Below are 14578 nucleotides of genomic sequence, written 5' to 3' on the forward strand. Positions count from 1 at the left end.
TGGCCTCCAGTTTGTCATGCCACCATATATGCTGATCTTTCATTTGAAGAAACACTGTATTTTGGCTAGATTCAGCATCTGCATTCGATTGACAGGGTACTGGTAAACATGACTCTTGAATCCGATTGACAGGGTACTGGTAAACATGACTCTTGAATCTTTTTGTCGACGTTAATTACTGGTAAAAAAATCCCTGTAACTTCTTGTCGACATTAAGTATTGTTGTTGGTAGCTCCTCGCTCGCAGTCTGTTTATATTGCACAGATGTTTCTTGTAGGTCATCTGATAAGTTATCGAACAAAACTGGGACTATATCTACCCCTTGTCTTTGTTTCTTTATTTCGATAGACTTAGCCACCTGTATATCTACAGGTAGGTGTCCTATCTTATCAGTATTCCTGCATTTCATTCCCATAACAATGTTTTGTTCGGCAGTGCAGTCGTGTTCCGCATGATGCCCGTTAGTATGCCTTTCACCTTCGCTTTCCCCGTGCAGGTCAGGGGGATTTGTGCCATTGGTTCCTTGCACACTAATCAAGTCTGTGGATCTAAAGCTTGTTAAAGTCCTTTGGACCACAGATTCACTGTTCATTTTACTGTCGTAAAACAATGCTTGTTCTATTTCTTTTGTTTCTATTGCCACCGTTGTCCAGAGCAACATCAGTCTGTGCTTTTAATGTTCCCGACTCAGCATGGAAAGTCTCACATTCTTTATTTCTATTGGTTTCCGAAAAAAAACTCCCTCCCACATTGTCATGTTAGTCTATCACCGCGCCAACACTCACCTTCAATACTGCCAGCATTTCATGGGATGAAGGTAGTTTCCGCTTCTGGAGTATAGTTTTCACTGTTGGAAAACTAATGGCTGATAGCGGTAGAAGAGGTTGGGCGGGGGCGTAATTGTCGAGGTTGAACCTAGCTTTCCACGTTGCCTTGTACGTGGGACTGACAAGTTTGCCATGTTCGTAGTTATTGTAATTGCAGTCAGTGCAATGCATCACTGTCTATAGTTCGGCGCTGGGTGCCTGGCTGCCAATTGTATAGTCAAATTAGTCTGCTACAAACAGCTGGGGGACCATCAGTTGTTTGCGACTCCTTGTGCCCCACAGGTTCAGCAGCCAGACTTCAACAGCACTGGAATCTCTTTTGAAGCTGATAAAAAGCGATTAATCTGACATGAGCTTATTTATTCCTACTTCGTAGTTCAAGGTTCCATCAGCAGATCTCGTCCTCGCCAAACATGGTAGAACACTCGCGCCTCACTCGGCTCTCACTTTTGAAAACAACAACTGTAATACTCTGCAGCTTACACTAGATGTCGGACTGTGCATAGAATGTGAATCTAAGCAGATACACAAGCATGAGAAATAGGATTACGGTGAGTAATGTATCCCATATATTCAATGCTTGTGACCGTCACTTCCCATTGGTCCCCCACACTTTTTTTTGCACTTCTGCCCTGTACAGAATGTAATAATGCAAGTTATTATAAATAAGTTATTATAGTGTTCTGATATTGGTAGGGTAGACACCTTTGTTTTGTAACTTCATATTCTTCGTCTTGCATTCAAGTTTTAACATGGTGGAAGCATAACGTGATGGCGTTATTTAAAAAAAAAAAATATGAAAAACGATTCTCAGCCACGTCGCTGGACTGTTAAGCTACTGCACCTCCCATAAAGATACATCTTTTCCGTATTGCTTTGTCACCTGCACTTCTTGGTAACAATGTTGTTTGGCTCCTGCTCTTCCCTTTATAGATGTTGTTGAGGATCTGTCCCTCTAAACCTGTGTTTTACATGTGCCGAACATCTCTGCACCAGAGCACATGTCGATGTACAATTTCTAGAACTGGAGTAAAAAATAAAGTAAAATGTTTCTATCAAATGAGTTTAGTGTGTTTTCAGCTTTGAAGTCATGATTCAAACCTAGGTCATCAATGTCCCAGGAAAGAAACTTACCAACCAGACCATCTGAAAGGAGAATGAAACTTGTGTGAACTGTCTCACACTGAGATTTTAGTATGTCTCATATCGGGAGAGTATAGTTCAATAGGGATTCATGTTTAAAAGGATTCAAAAGGCGTTTACCTTTTTTTTTAAGCAACTTTATTTAAATACGGTTGCACATAGAAAAAAAGATGTCGACCTTTTATTCTTTCCAGCAACTTTGCAGGAAAACAGCTCACATTGTTTTTATGGTGTTGATACATTTTCTGAAAACCAAATGCATATTTGTCCTGTGCACTTCGATTAGGAAGGCTTATGTTCACTTCTGGTGACTTTAATTTTTTTATTTTTATTGAATTAGCTATTTACACAACTTTCCAATATTAATTCATACAAAAGAATATCACTAGCTAAAACCAAAATGTACACTTCTGACTTAGGTAGGCACACCAAAAGAGGAGCAGAAGACTAATCAAAATACAAAATATATAACAAAAGGAAAAGAACAGATAAAATTATTATTAAACCATTACTTTTCATTAATTTCCTAGTTTTTCACCTGATAAGGTGCAAATACAGCTTCAAGGAAATTTACCACTGCAATACAAATTGATATACGATTCGAAGAGAAAAAGAGCTTGCATATATCATTTTCATCTAAAGTGTGATTGATCATATAGTATTTAAACAAATGCAGTTCTGTAGCTCCCCTCAGTGATGGACATTTCAACATGTGTCGGATGGATTCCTCCTGATTAACATTTTCACACAACCTACAAAAATTCAATGTGCTGCAGATCAATTGCCGTTTTATCAAGACAGCTCTCGTTGGCCAAAAATTAAATCTAAACCGTATAAAAGCTGACCTGAACGAAACGGATGGATGTAAGGTCGGGTACGGTTCACACATTCCAAGCTTTTTCCCTAGGAATGGATTGGCTCTGAAATCTTTGTATTTACAACATTGGTCCCATGTGTTAATCCAATCATGTGAGTATACCTTTTCTTTGCTCGCTGTGGATTTTCTAGAAGGACCTTCAGTGTAAAGTCAGCAGCTGCCATTATGCCGTAAATTGTATTTCAAAGGGTTTGTGTCCTCCGCCATATTCTACATCTATGACAGTAATCAGCACAGCTGTGCTGCCGCAGAACATTTTTTGGCGCCCTGCGTCGATGACATCGATACGCTGTCCGTCGAGGGTCGACGTCACCGGATGTTATATCTAGGACGCACGAGGCGCCCGTAGCCTCAGTTCCATTTTTTATGTGAGCGTGTTCGCCTCGGAATCTCGGCACGCTCGATTCTTCTACTTCGTTTGTGAAAGTTTGAGTATGTCGTCTTCTTCTACCTCTCTGCCTCTTCTTGGCATCCTCGAAAGCGCTGTCACCGGTTGCCTTCCCCGCCCTCTTCAGAGGACTCTGCCAGACGGCAGGCAGCTTGTCCCACCAAGCATTCATCGCCGGCTGAATGGGACGTGTTCCGCAAGGATATGATGGCGATTTTTGAATCGCAGGGCACCGTTCCGTCCGTGCCTTCAAAAGAAGCCGGCAAGGAACGAGCTAGAGCCACCGCTCGCACGTCTTCGGACTCAGGTGGTCGGCGCCATCATCGGGAGCCGTCGAGGTACCGATCGGACAAGGTTGATCGCCATAGCCGTGCCAGGTCCAGTTCCCAGTCCTCGACGCTGTCGAGACCGTCTGAGCCTGTGAGCCCTTCTAAGAAGACATCGACGCTGTCTGCACCATGTCCCTCGAGGGACTCTCTCTCAAGGTTCCGGCTCCGAGGAAGTGGTCGACGCCATCGGCGCCGAGGCTGTCGAAGGACACGTTCGGGGCTCCAGCCTCGAAGCCGTTGTCGAAGTCGTCGGCGCCTCGGTCGACATCAATGCCAATTCCATCGCCGCCCTCAAGCCTTTTGAGGAGGTATTACCGGAGGTGCCCCAGAGGGCTGTGGAAACTCTGAGGAAGGCCCTCAGTAAATCTGTGAGGCCTGTCTTTGAGCCCTTCTCTGGTCCCCCCCCCCCCCCCCCCAGGCTTGATTTCTTTCCAGCCTTTGAACTATATTTCAGAGTTGGAAGAAGGGTCGGATGAGGAAGGGGTTGTACCTCTTGAGGTTCCTGATGACCTGTTGTCTGATTCACAGCCAAATGGAAGACCTACGTCAGTCCTTACATGATGCCAGTGGTCTGGACACCTCTCCGGAGGTTGAGTTTGGCAGGCCTTGCCCTGGTACACATGCCAAGTCCTTGTACAGGCATCTCATGTCAAGGGTGACTGAGTACTTGGGGTGGTCTGCTCCACCTGTGGATTTTCTGCAGGATGACCTGACATGTATTGGACCAAGGTCCACCCACTGACCCAGTGTTGCCATTTCATATGGGCTTAAAAAGAAGGGTGGCGGCGGCTTGGACTGCTCCGGAGAGTCTCCCTGTCAGTGAACAAGTTGCTTCCAAAAAAATACCGTCCAGCCAGTGGTGACCCCTGCTACTTGTCTATGCACCCCACTCCGGAGAGTTTGGTGGTGCAGGCGGCTAAGGCCCAGGGAAGCAGGCTGCGTACCCTACCATCCCTCCTGATAGGGACAAGCGCTTTGATGGTTGGGCGAAGAAAGTATTTTCATCTGGGGTTATGGTTTTAAAGGCAGCCAACTCCGTTTGTGCCTTAGCAAGATTCACTCACACTCTGTGGAATTGTGTATCTTTGGCAGCTGAACATATTCCCGAAGGGGAGGAACGGGATGGCTTTCTAGCCCTCGTGCAAGATGGCAAGGATGCCATGTGTGAATCCATTCAGTCGGGTCTGGAAGTGGCAGACTGTGTCAGCTGGTCCATGGCGGCGAGCACCGTGATGCACAGGTTTGCGTGGTTGCGGAAGTCGGGGTTTGCTCCTGATGTGCAGTCCTCCCGGCTTCTCAACATGCCCTTTGATGGTGTCCATCTTTTTGGCAGCAAGGCTGACGAGAGCCCTGAGAGGTTGCAGACTTCCAAAGCTGCAGCAAAGTCGTTGAGCGCTGCAGTACATCAATCTCCGCCTTTTCGTCCTAGGGGACAGCAATGGAGGGGAGGTTCCTTTCGATACTACTCTTCCTTTGGTAGATCGAGGGGAGCTGCCAGTCAAAGGGGCCAACGTAGGAGTACCAGAGGTCGAAAACAAGGTACTTGAGGTGCCAAAACCGCTCGGGCAGTTGCCTCCTTGCCTTCAGGCACTGCTGCAGCCGCTTCCGCTCAGTCATGAGGCCATGTCCCATGGTTCACCAGTTGGGGGAAGGCTGGCGCAGCATCTTGTGGAATGGCGTGCCATTGCTTCAGATGTGTGGGTTCTGGAGATCATAGCCCACGGCTACTGTCTTCCTTTCCGGCAGAGGCCTCCTGACAATCCACCGGGGAAACTCTCTTTGAAGAGTCCGGATATACTCCTTGCGCAGGAAATCCTATCCCTGCTGGAGAAAGGCACCATAGAACTGGTGCCTGTAGCAGAGAAGAACAAGGGATGGTATTCCCCTTATTTTTTTTATCCCGAAAAAAGACGGGGGATTGAGACCCATCATGGACTTGCATGGTTTAAACAAGCTCCTCAGGAAGGACAAGTTCAAGATGGTTATTACTCTTTCTCAAGTCCTCCAGGCCCTTCAACTTCAGGATTGGTTGGTGTCTCTCGACCTCCAGGATGCTTACTTTCATGTGCCGATTCATCCCAAGCACAGGAAGTACCTGAGGTTCGTCTGTTGGCGACTCGCATTTTCAGTTTCGGGTCCTGCTGTTCGGATTGACATCTGCCCTGAGGGTCTTCACCAAGCTAATGGTGGTGGTGGCAGCGTATCCCAGGAAAGGCGGGATTAACGTCTACCCTGACCTGGCCGATTGGTTGATGGTGCACTCTCTCGAGCAAGTCCTGGGTCATCTGTCCGTCACCTGCCTCTCCCTTCACAAGCTAGGCTTCTCCCTCAACTTAAAGAAGTCTCATTTGACAACTACCCAGCCGCTCCAGTACTTCGGAGCAGTGCTCTACACATCCCCGGGGCAGTGTTTGCCTCCCAGGTGAGGGTTCATCACATTCTGCAGATGGTGAACAAGTTTCAACATGCTCAGTGTCTGCCGGCGTTGGAGTTCTTGAGGTTGCTCGGCCTCATGGCATCTTGCTTTCTATTGATGCCAGAGGCCAGGCTGCGGATGAGATCTCTACAGTGGGCTCTCAAGATGCAGTGCTCGCAGTCCTCCGGCAGGATGTCGGATCCCGTTCAAATGCCGCCCTCGGTCGCCCAGGATCTTCTGTGGTGGGCCGCCGAAGGCAATCTGATGAAGGGAGCACCGTTTTGGCTACCCTGGCCGGAGGTGACGATCGTGATGGACCCATCCCTCACAGGATGGGGAGCTCATGCCAACGAGTTGACAGTCAACGGTCGTTGGTTTCCGTCAGAGTCCAGACTCCAGACTCCACATCAATCTGTTAGAGCTGAGGGCCGTCAGGCTAGCCCTGAAGGCTTTTCTGCTGTCTGTGCGGGGGAAGAATGTCCTGATTATGACGAACAATACAGGGGCCATGCACTACCTAAACAAAAAAGGGGGGGGCAGGGTCACTCCCACTGTGCAGAGAGGCGATGCAGCGCTGGTTCTGGGCCATCCAGCAGGAAATGTCGATCTTGGCAGTTCATCTGGCCCGCCACGAAAACGTGGCGGTGGACGCTCTGAGCAGGCAGAGCACAGTCTCTCATGAGTGGGAGCTGGCTCAGGAAGTTCTTTTGGAGATCTTCGCTCTTTGGGGGACCCCACAAGTGGATCTCTTCGCCACCAATGTCAACCGGAAGTGCGAAAGATTTTGCTTGCGGGAATTTCCTCTAAGGGGAGACTTAGGGGACGCGTTCGTAGTGGAGTGGTCCTTCCCACTGCTGTACGCGTTTCCTCCAGTCCCCTTCATTCGGCAAGTGTTGCAGAAGTTACGGAGGTTCGGTTCCCGAATGATCCTCATTGCTTTGGCATGGGCCAGGAGAGCGTGGTACCGGACCTTCTCGACATGTCCATCTGCCATTCGCGCCATCTTTCCTATTGAGACGATTTGCTCTCACGGGAAGGGGGGGTCGTGTTCTCCATCCAGAGGTCAAGTCTCTCAGCTTTCATGCTTGGTATCTGAAAGGTTGAGGTATAAGGATTGGGACCTCCCTGAAGATGTGATGGAGGTGTTGCTTTCGGCCAGAAGGCCGGCTACAAAATCCCTGTACCATTGCCATTGGAGAAAGTTCTGCGACTGGTGTAGGATACAGAATGTGGATCCTTTTCAATGTTCAATTCCTGTGGTTCTGTCTTTTTTGCTTTCGTTAGCCCACAAGGGCCTGTAAGTGGGTACCATTAAGGGTTACCTGGTGGTGCTGTCAATATTTAAGCGCTCGTCTGAGGAGTATTCTTATTTTAAGATTCCTTTGATTTCTCAGTTTCTAAAAGGGCTAACCAATGTGTTTCCACCGTCATTTTTGCAGGTCCCAGGATGGGATTTGAACTTGGTTCTAAAGTTCCTAAGGGGTGCTCCGTTTGAGCCCTTACATTTGTGTCCATTGAGACAGTTGGCCTTTAAGACCGCAACTAAAAATGCAGATACTTCCGCTCGCAGAGTGAGTGAGTTGCAGGCACTTTCCGCCAAGCCAACTTTCACGGTGTTCCAAAAAGGACAGGGTTGTCCTTAGAGTTCGTCCTTCTTTTCTTCCGAAGGTTGTGTCGGAATTTCATTTGAGCCAGAAGGTAATTCTTCCGGCGTTCTATCCTCCTCCGCATCCTGGTAAGGAAGAGGAGATGCTCCATAGGTTGGATCCTTGGAGAGCTTTGAGTTTCTATCTCTCACGGATGTCCCGGGTCAGAATGGACGATCAGCTCTTTGTAGGAAGCAGCCACATGGGCCTCTGTCCATAAGTTTGTAAAACACTATTCCCTGGACTCCATCCATGGGCAAGATTTGGCCTTTGGTAAGGCTGTCCTCTCTTCTGCAATTTGATTGGGCATTCTAAAATTCTAAATTCTTTTTCCCACCTCTAGATGTTGGTACTGCTTTGGGAGTCCGTCATAGATGTGGAATACGTCGTAGGCCACAATCCCCTCGAAGAACAAGTTACTTTCTTACCTGGTAACTTTCTTTCGATGGGATGTTCCTCCGATGTATTCCACATCGCACCCTCCCAGCCTGCCCCTTTACCGAATTTCTTATGCGATTGTAGCTTACGTTTCCGCAACGCTTTCTGCAGTCATACTGGCAGGAGATTGGTGCCACACGGTCTGGGAAGAAAATACAACTGAGGCTCCTAGATATAACATCCAGTGACGTCGACCTTCGACGGAGGCCCTCAAGGACAGCGTATCGACGTCATCGACGCAGGACGCCTACACCAAAAAGGTTTCTGAGGCAGCACAGCTGTGGTGATTACTGTCAGATGTCATAGATGTGGAATACGTCGGAGGAACATCCCATCGAAAGAACGTTACCAGGTAAGAAAGTAACTTGTTCTTCTCCATTTGATAACAACGCCATGCCTTGATGTAAGGAGATATTCAGAAAGAGACTGGAGCAATGTTCTAGAAGGATGCAGTCAGCAAGGATGCAGTTTCTGAATGGAGCGCACTGACGCCATTGGACGATAGTTTAATGAAGTCAGGCCCAACTAATATCAGAGCCATCGGTACACACTATGGAAGATTCAATAACTTCCTCCAAAATCTACCTTCTAGTTTTTGCAAGTTTAAATGGGGTGTACTAAACCACGTTTCCAACCCATACAGCAAAATAGGGACTGTTTTTTGGCTATAACAAGTAATGGCCGATTTTAATGAAAATTTGCCATGCTTGTGAATTAGGATCTTAGTTTGCGAGATGGCAGTTGTTAGTCTTACCTCCAAGGTTTGGAAGTGCACTCTGTTGAGAATCTGTTAATTCTCATACCTAGATAGACATACAATTCCACAACTTCCAATCTACTCCTTCTTCGAGATATGGCATTTGGAAATCATAACTTTAGATTTTTTAATGTTAACTGTTAGTTGGTTTTTAACTATATATCTCGACAGGGCATGTAGACAGTTTTGTAGACCCATTGGCGTTTTTGACATAATCACCAAATCATCGGCAGAAAGAAGGTCTGCTATTTTTCTCTGTCCCAATTTTGGAGCATCTGAAATTACTTTGTCAAATGTATCTGACATGTCAGATAAAAAAAAGTGTGGAAGAGGGCTGATGCCAGTATACACCCCTGCCTCAGCCCTCTCGTGGTGTCAACTGGGGCGGAAATCATTCCCTTCATATTTAGACTGACTTGTGGTGATGTATCTCTATGCAATTCACTTACGATGTCAACAATTGTTTCCGGGCAATCTTCTTTCTGAAGTTTGTTAACCAATATCTGCCTTGAGATTGAATCAAAAGCGCAGATGAAGTCAATATTTGGCAAGTTTAGACGTTGTTTTGTTACATGGCACTGATGTTTGATGGCGTTTAACGTTGTCAAGTTAATCACTGTTCCCAACCCAGCTATAAACCCGGTCTGGTGGGGGTCACGCTTCCGACAACTCATGGTCCATGCATTAAAGTACCGGAGGACAAAGCATGCAAAGATTTTACCTGCTACATCAAGTAGCGAAATAGGTCTATAATTTCCAGCACATGCCCTGTGTCCCTTTTTGTAGATCGGGATCACCACAGCGTTACGCCATGAGGACGTAATAGATCTCTTTTTTTATGACATTGGAAAATATGTTAAACAAAATATTGGCCCAGAACTGTGGACGGGCCTTCAGCATATGGTTACTTATGCCGTCGGGCCCCGGCGCCCTGCTTAATTTTCTGGTGATTTTAATTTCAATTTCATATGTCGATGAATCCTCACACTTCGTTTATGGCTTGTGCTCTATCCCCTTGTAAAAGGTTTTTAGGTTTTTCTGACTGCCCAGTGATTGTCAATATTGCGGGTATGCAGAGCAGAGTTCCAGATGATGGGCGCTTGGATGGAGAAGGGTCCACCCAGTCTGGTGCAGTTGTGACGTGGGACAACTAGGAGAGATGCTGTGCCAGATCTTTGTGTCCTTGAGGGGTGGTAACGAGTGAGTTTGTCCTGGAGGAATTCCGGGCTGGTGTTATGGTTGCACGGTGAGTGATGCACATGACTTTGAAGTTAGTGCATCAACCAATAGGGAGCCTGTGGAGGACTCTTAGTGTAGGGTTGGTGTGTTCTATAAGAGGGAGGCTAATGAGGATGTGGGCTGCAGCGTTTTGAATTCTTTGCAGTTTCCTTAGCTGAAACACCAGGACACCTAGATAGAGGCAGTTTGCATAGTCTAAGTGGGAGAGGATGATAGAGATGATGGCAGAGGAACAGTGAGGATAGGTGAGGTATGGGAAGATAAGCCTGAGGATGCGTAGGTGGAAGAAACAGGTTCTGTATATGGTGTTGATGTGTTGGGAGAGGGATAAATCTGTGTCCAGTGTGCATACAAGGTTTTTCACCGAGGTGTAAGTTCCCGGGTGGGGCTAAAGGGGGGAGGCATAGTGAGTGTGGCCAGGGAATAAGTTTGGGAAGGAGTGATGTTTTCCTGCAGACTAGTTTGGTTATCATCCAGCAGTCAATATCCGAGAGGCATGTTGAGAGATATGGACGTTTGGAGGCCTGGCGATTTTGGGATTTTAAGGATGATCTGGGTAATATCTGCATAGTTGTAGCAGGTGAGATTGTGGGAACGAATGAGTGTGGGGAGTGGGTTCAGATAGATGTTGAAGAGGAGGGGACATAGGGATGCTCCCTGTTGGACTCCTTTTGGTACTGGTCAGAATGTAGAGGTAAAAGGGTGGAGGAGCATGATTTGCGAGCAAAAATAGTTGAGGAGATCCAAGTGAGGGCAGTGTCTTTGATTTCTTTTTTTGTTTTTTAACTCTATTTGTCTTTTAAAATGTAAATCAAACAGGAAAAACACAAATATATTCAGAGGCATACATTTGAAATATATGATATATACACTACCTAATCATCTAATTAAAACGATAATGATAGCTGCACGTCATATCCTTATCTTGCTATACCAGACCTCTATTTTACAACAGCAATTTAAGACAAAAGGAAACACCTGTCCATATAGTGAGTTCAGGATGTAGATCGTAAAACACACAGATGTGTGCTTTCAAAATGTACCTGTATGAATACAAGTTCAAGCCCACGTCTGTATGTCATGATCTCTGCTTCCAAAAGGTCAGGGTTTTCCCAACTCCCTTGGAAGCAGATCCATAACCCAGGTTCCGAGTGCCAACCAGTCCCAATTGGGACCTTTTGGACCCAGTCCTGGCGCCAGTGGCACCAGGCTCATAAATATGCCCAGTCCCATCGCTGGAAGCGCCGGGCTCATAATGCTTGGGTGGACTTACCTTCAGCAGACCATGCTGCTTACTTGCCTGCCAGTTGAGCCTCTGATCCTCTTCTGTTTGGAACTACTTTTCCTGTTGGGTGGGGCTGGAGCCACTCCCTAGATTCAGAACACTGGAACTCTTCTGGAAGGCAGGAACTCTTTTCTTACCAGGAACTCTTTTCTTACTTAGGCGTGGCTGTGGAAGGAGAGACCTAAGCACTACAGGAGGCTATTTAAACCACACCCGGTGGATGAATCTTGCTTTGCGTTATTCTGCAACCTCTGCAGCAGAACGCTCATCGTGTCTTCTGCATCCGGTCCTGGGCCTAAGGAAAAAGGCTTACCATCCTGAATCCAGTCTTCAGCAACACCTATAAAGACAAGAAAGAACAGGTTAGCATTCCGGCATCTGAAAGGCAAAGGCTTACCATCCTGAATCCAGTCTTCAGCAACACCTATAAAGACAAGAAAGAACAGGTTAGCATTCCGGCATCTGAAAGACAAAAGTTTACCAACTCTTCGCACGCTCCGGAGGCCTTCGGCGCTGCATCCCGCATCTGAAAGACAAAACAAGGTGCGTTTAAAGACATTGGGGAACTTTAATACTCACGTGCCATTACTCCTTTCCACATCTAATCCAGTGGGTATTCCGGCACCCTGCAGCCGCTCCGAACTCGTACCTGCAAAATAAAAAGACAGTTAGAGCGCATAGTGAAGCAGGCAACAAGCGCTTACTTACGTGCTTCCAGGCGCTTCTATTCATCACACGGGCTCCATCTTCAACTCACTTCAGCCCGTCATCCGCCATCGCCGGAACCCTGCAAAACAAGAGACATCATTACTAAAGACTTTAAAAACATTTGAATGACTCGAAACTTACCATTCGTGCAGTAAACGACGGACAGCAGTCCTCTGAAGTCAAGAGGCCTGCGCTACCTATGCAGTGAAGAAACTGGTTACAGCACCCTGCCCCGAGGCAGATGGAGAGCTCGGCATTCACTTACCTAAGGTGAGAGCGTTAACCTTTGGGGGTCTACAGGAGAGGAGAAGAGGAAAGAGATAGGGACACCCCAATAACCCCAGTTCATTAACCCCATATTTTCTATCTGCAGACATCTTACTCTACACGTCAGGCATACAGTGCACAGAGGTCCAGCCCAAAGAGCCAACCGGGTGCTACACATCACCTTTGAAGATACGGTAGTCGCCCAGTCAAGACCGGCGCCTCTGCGAGAATCAGGTGAGCGTTACATGTATTCCTATTAATTATGACGTGGGGCAACTGTGGTTCATCAGGCCCACGGCAGTTGGGGCCCTGACGAGCGCCATAAGCGTGTCAGGAAGCACCATGTAATAGCAGCAGATGGAGCAGTGGTTTTTTCGAGCTGGTGGTAAGGTGCAGCTGAGATGGACCTAATTGAAAATGTGGCGAGTCAAACACCCTAAAAAAGAAGAAAAACCGAAAAACCACAACAGATGAAGAATGTTTCTTTCTTGCTGCAGGGGTGCTCTTGTCTAATATGCAAGTTTGTCCCTAAACCGTAGGGGCAGAAAATGGTGGATGGTAGCAAGTTACCTGTGTCTGAGAGTGTGAAAAAGTGCCTCTAGGGACGTCCAAACTGGTGTTCGATCTATGCAATCCGGTCTGCTGCGGAATGCGGAAGCAGAAACAACCAGTTGCCATAGTAAATTAGCAGGGAAATGGTAGTGGATGACATGCAGCCATTGGTCCACATCAAAGGTGGATTGATTTTCGCTGTGTTCATTGGCCGTGCAAGGCAGAGGGGTGTGTCTGTGCCGGCGCCGGGAAACTAGATGTTATCGTCCCGTGATGCAAACTGGTCGTTGAAGTGGAGCTTATTAGTGCGCTGGGATATACGAAGCGCAGCATTTGTCAAATTGAAAACCACTCACATCAGCGTGTGGAGATGAGAAAGAGAAGAACAACCTCCTCCCCAATCGGGATCAATCTTCCCCACTCAAACATGTCCCAGCGGGTCATCTAAAGATGTGGTAAGCGAGTGAATGGTGTCAGAATGCAACCATTATTGCACGTTCCTCATGGGGTGGCTGAGCCCTAACTTGGTTGTCGCACCTAATAAGGAGGTATGTGCGGCAACACAAGGGGGCCAGATTAGCCATATTGGAAAATTTTCCAACTGGAATCTGTATAGTACAGCATTGTTGTTCCAAAGACTGGAAAGGACCCAATACCCAACACTTGCATGTGTTCCAATAAGCATCAAGAAACTTGATATGTGGGCAAGTTAGATTACAGATTTGCGTCCCTATCCTCCCAGTTGATATTAAAAGTTGTTAGTTTACACAGTCTCGCATGATCACGCCTGGGGAAAGTATTGTTCATTAAGTCCATTTTCTTGCATGTCCATTCTGTGGATCCACCTGTTTTCAAGATCCAACAGTCTGGTCTGTATATTGGGACCAAACTGAATTTTCTTTAGCACCCACCAAAGCAAATCATCAGGTGCGTGGTGGTTGGCCAAATAATGGGTCACCTGCGGAGCTGAGGCGTTCTTGCAACGGATTCTAGAGCTGTGTTCCAAGAACCTAGTCCCTATGCTCCGCATGGTTTGCCCCACGTAGCGAAAGCCACGTGGGCATTCAATGCAGTATACCACCTGACTACTTTTGCAATCCGACTGATCTTTCAAAGTCCAATGTCTCGCTTGAATTGGAAGCATTTGGATCTTCTTTGTGAATCTTCAAACTGAACATGAGCCACAGGGGTAATGTCCTGTGACTTTCCGTAGGTTCCAGAGCCCTGGTCTGGGGGTGTCTCGGACAAATAGTGAATACACTAGGTGTTCTTTAATGTTCCTTGCTCTCTTAAAAGCAAACTGTGGTGTCGGTTCCTCGTGCAGTTGTAACCTGACTATGGGCCAATGTTTTCGGATCGCTATCTTAATGTCGAAAGAGTTCGGACCATATGTGGTCACACAAATGACCCTGTCCAATTCCTCCCGATCTTGGGTCCGAGGTTCAAGAAGTGAGTCGCGGTTTGTAAACCTGGCTCTTTTTCTTGAGGATGAGTCTAATTTCCTCGGGTACCCAAGTAGCAACAATCTGTCACCCAGCGAGGTGGCATTCAGATAGTAGTCCTCAAGGGAGTAACAATTCCTTCGGACCCTCAAGTATTGGCCACATGGAAGGTTTTGTTTGATATGTCTAGGGTGGTCGCTCTTGTAGTAAAATAAAGTATTGCGGTTGATTTTCTAAACAAATTGCACATAAGTTTGCCTTCTT

At 47.0% G+C, this 14578-nt stretch overlaps 1 protein-coding gene across 8 annotated transcripts in view; it reads left to right on the top strand.

Annotated features, from left to right (window-relative positions):
* Positions 1-14578, top strand: part of WDR37 (WD repeat domain 37) — a 2160746-nt gene that overhangs the window by 878512 nt on the left and 1267656 nt on the right. The window lies entirely within an intron of this gene.

The sequence above is a fragment of the Ambystoma mexicanum genome, chromosome 2q, assembly GCF_040938575.1.
Source record: "Ambystoma mexicanum isolate Mex_15411 chromosome 2q, UKY_AmexF1_1, whole genome shotgun sequence".
Taxonomy (NCBI): Eukaryota; Metazoa; Chordata; class Amphibia; order Caudata; family Ambystomatidae; genus Ambystoma; species Ambystoma mexicanum.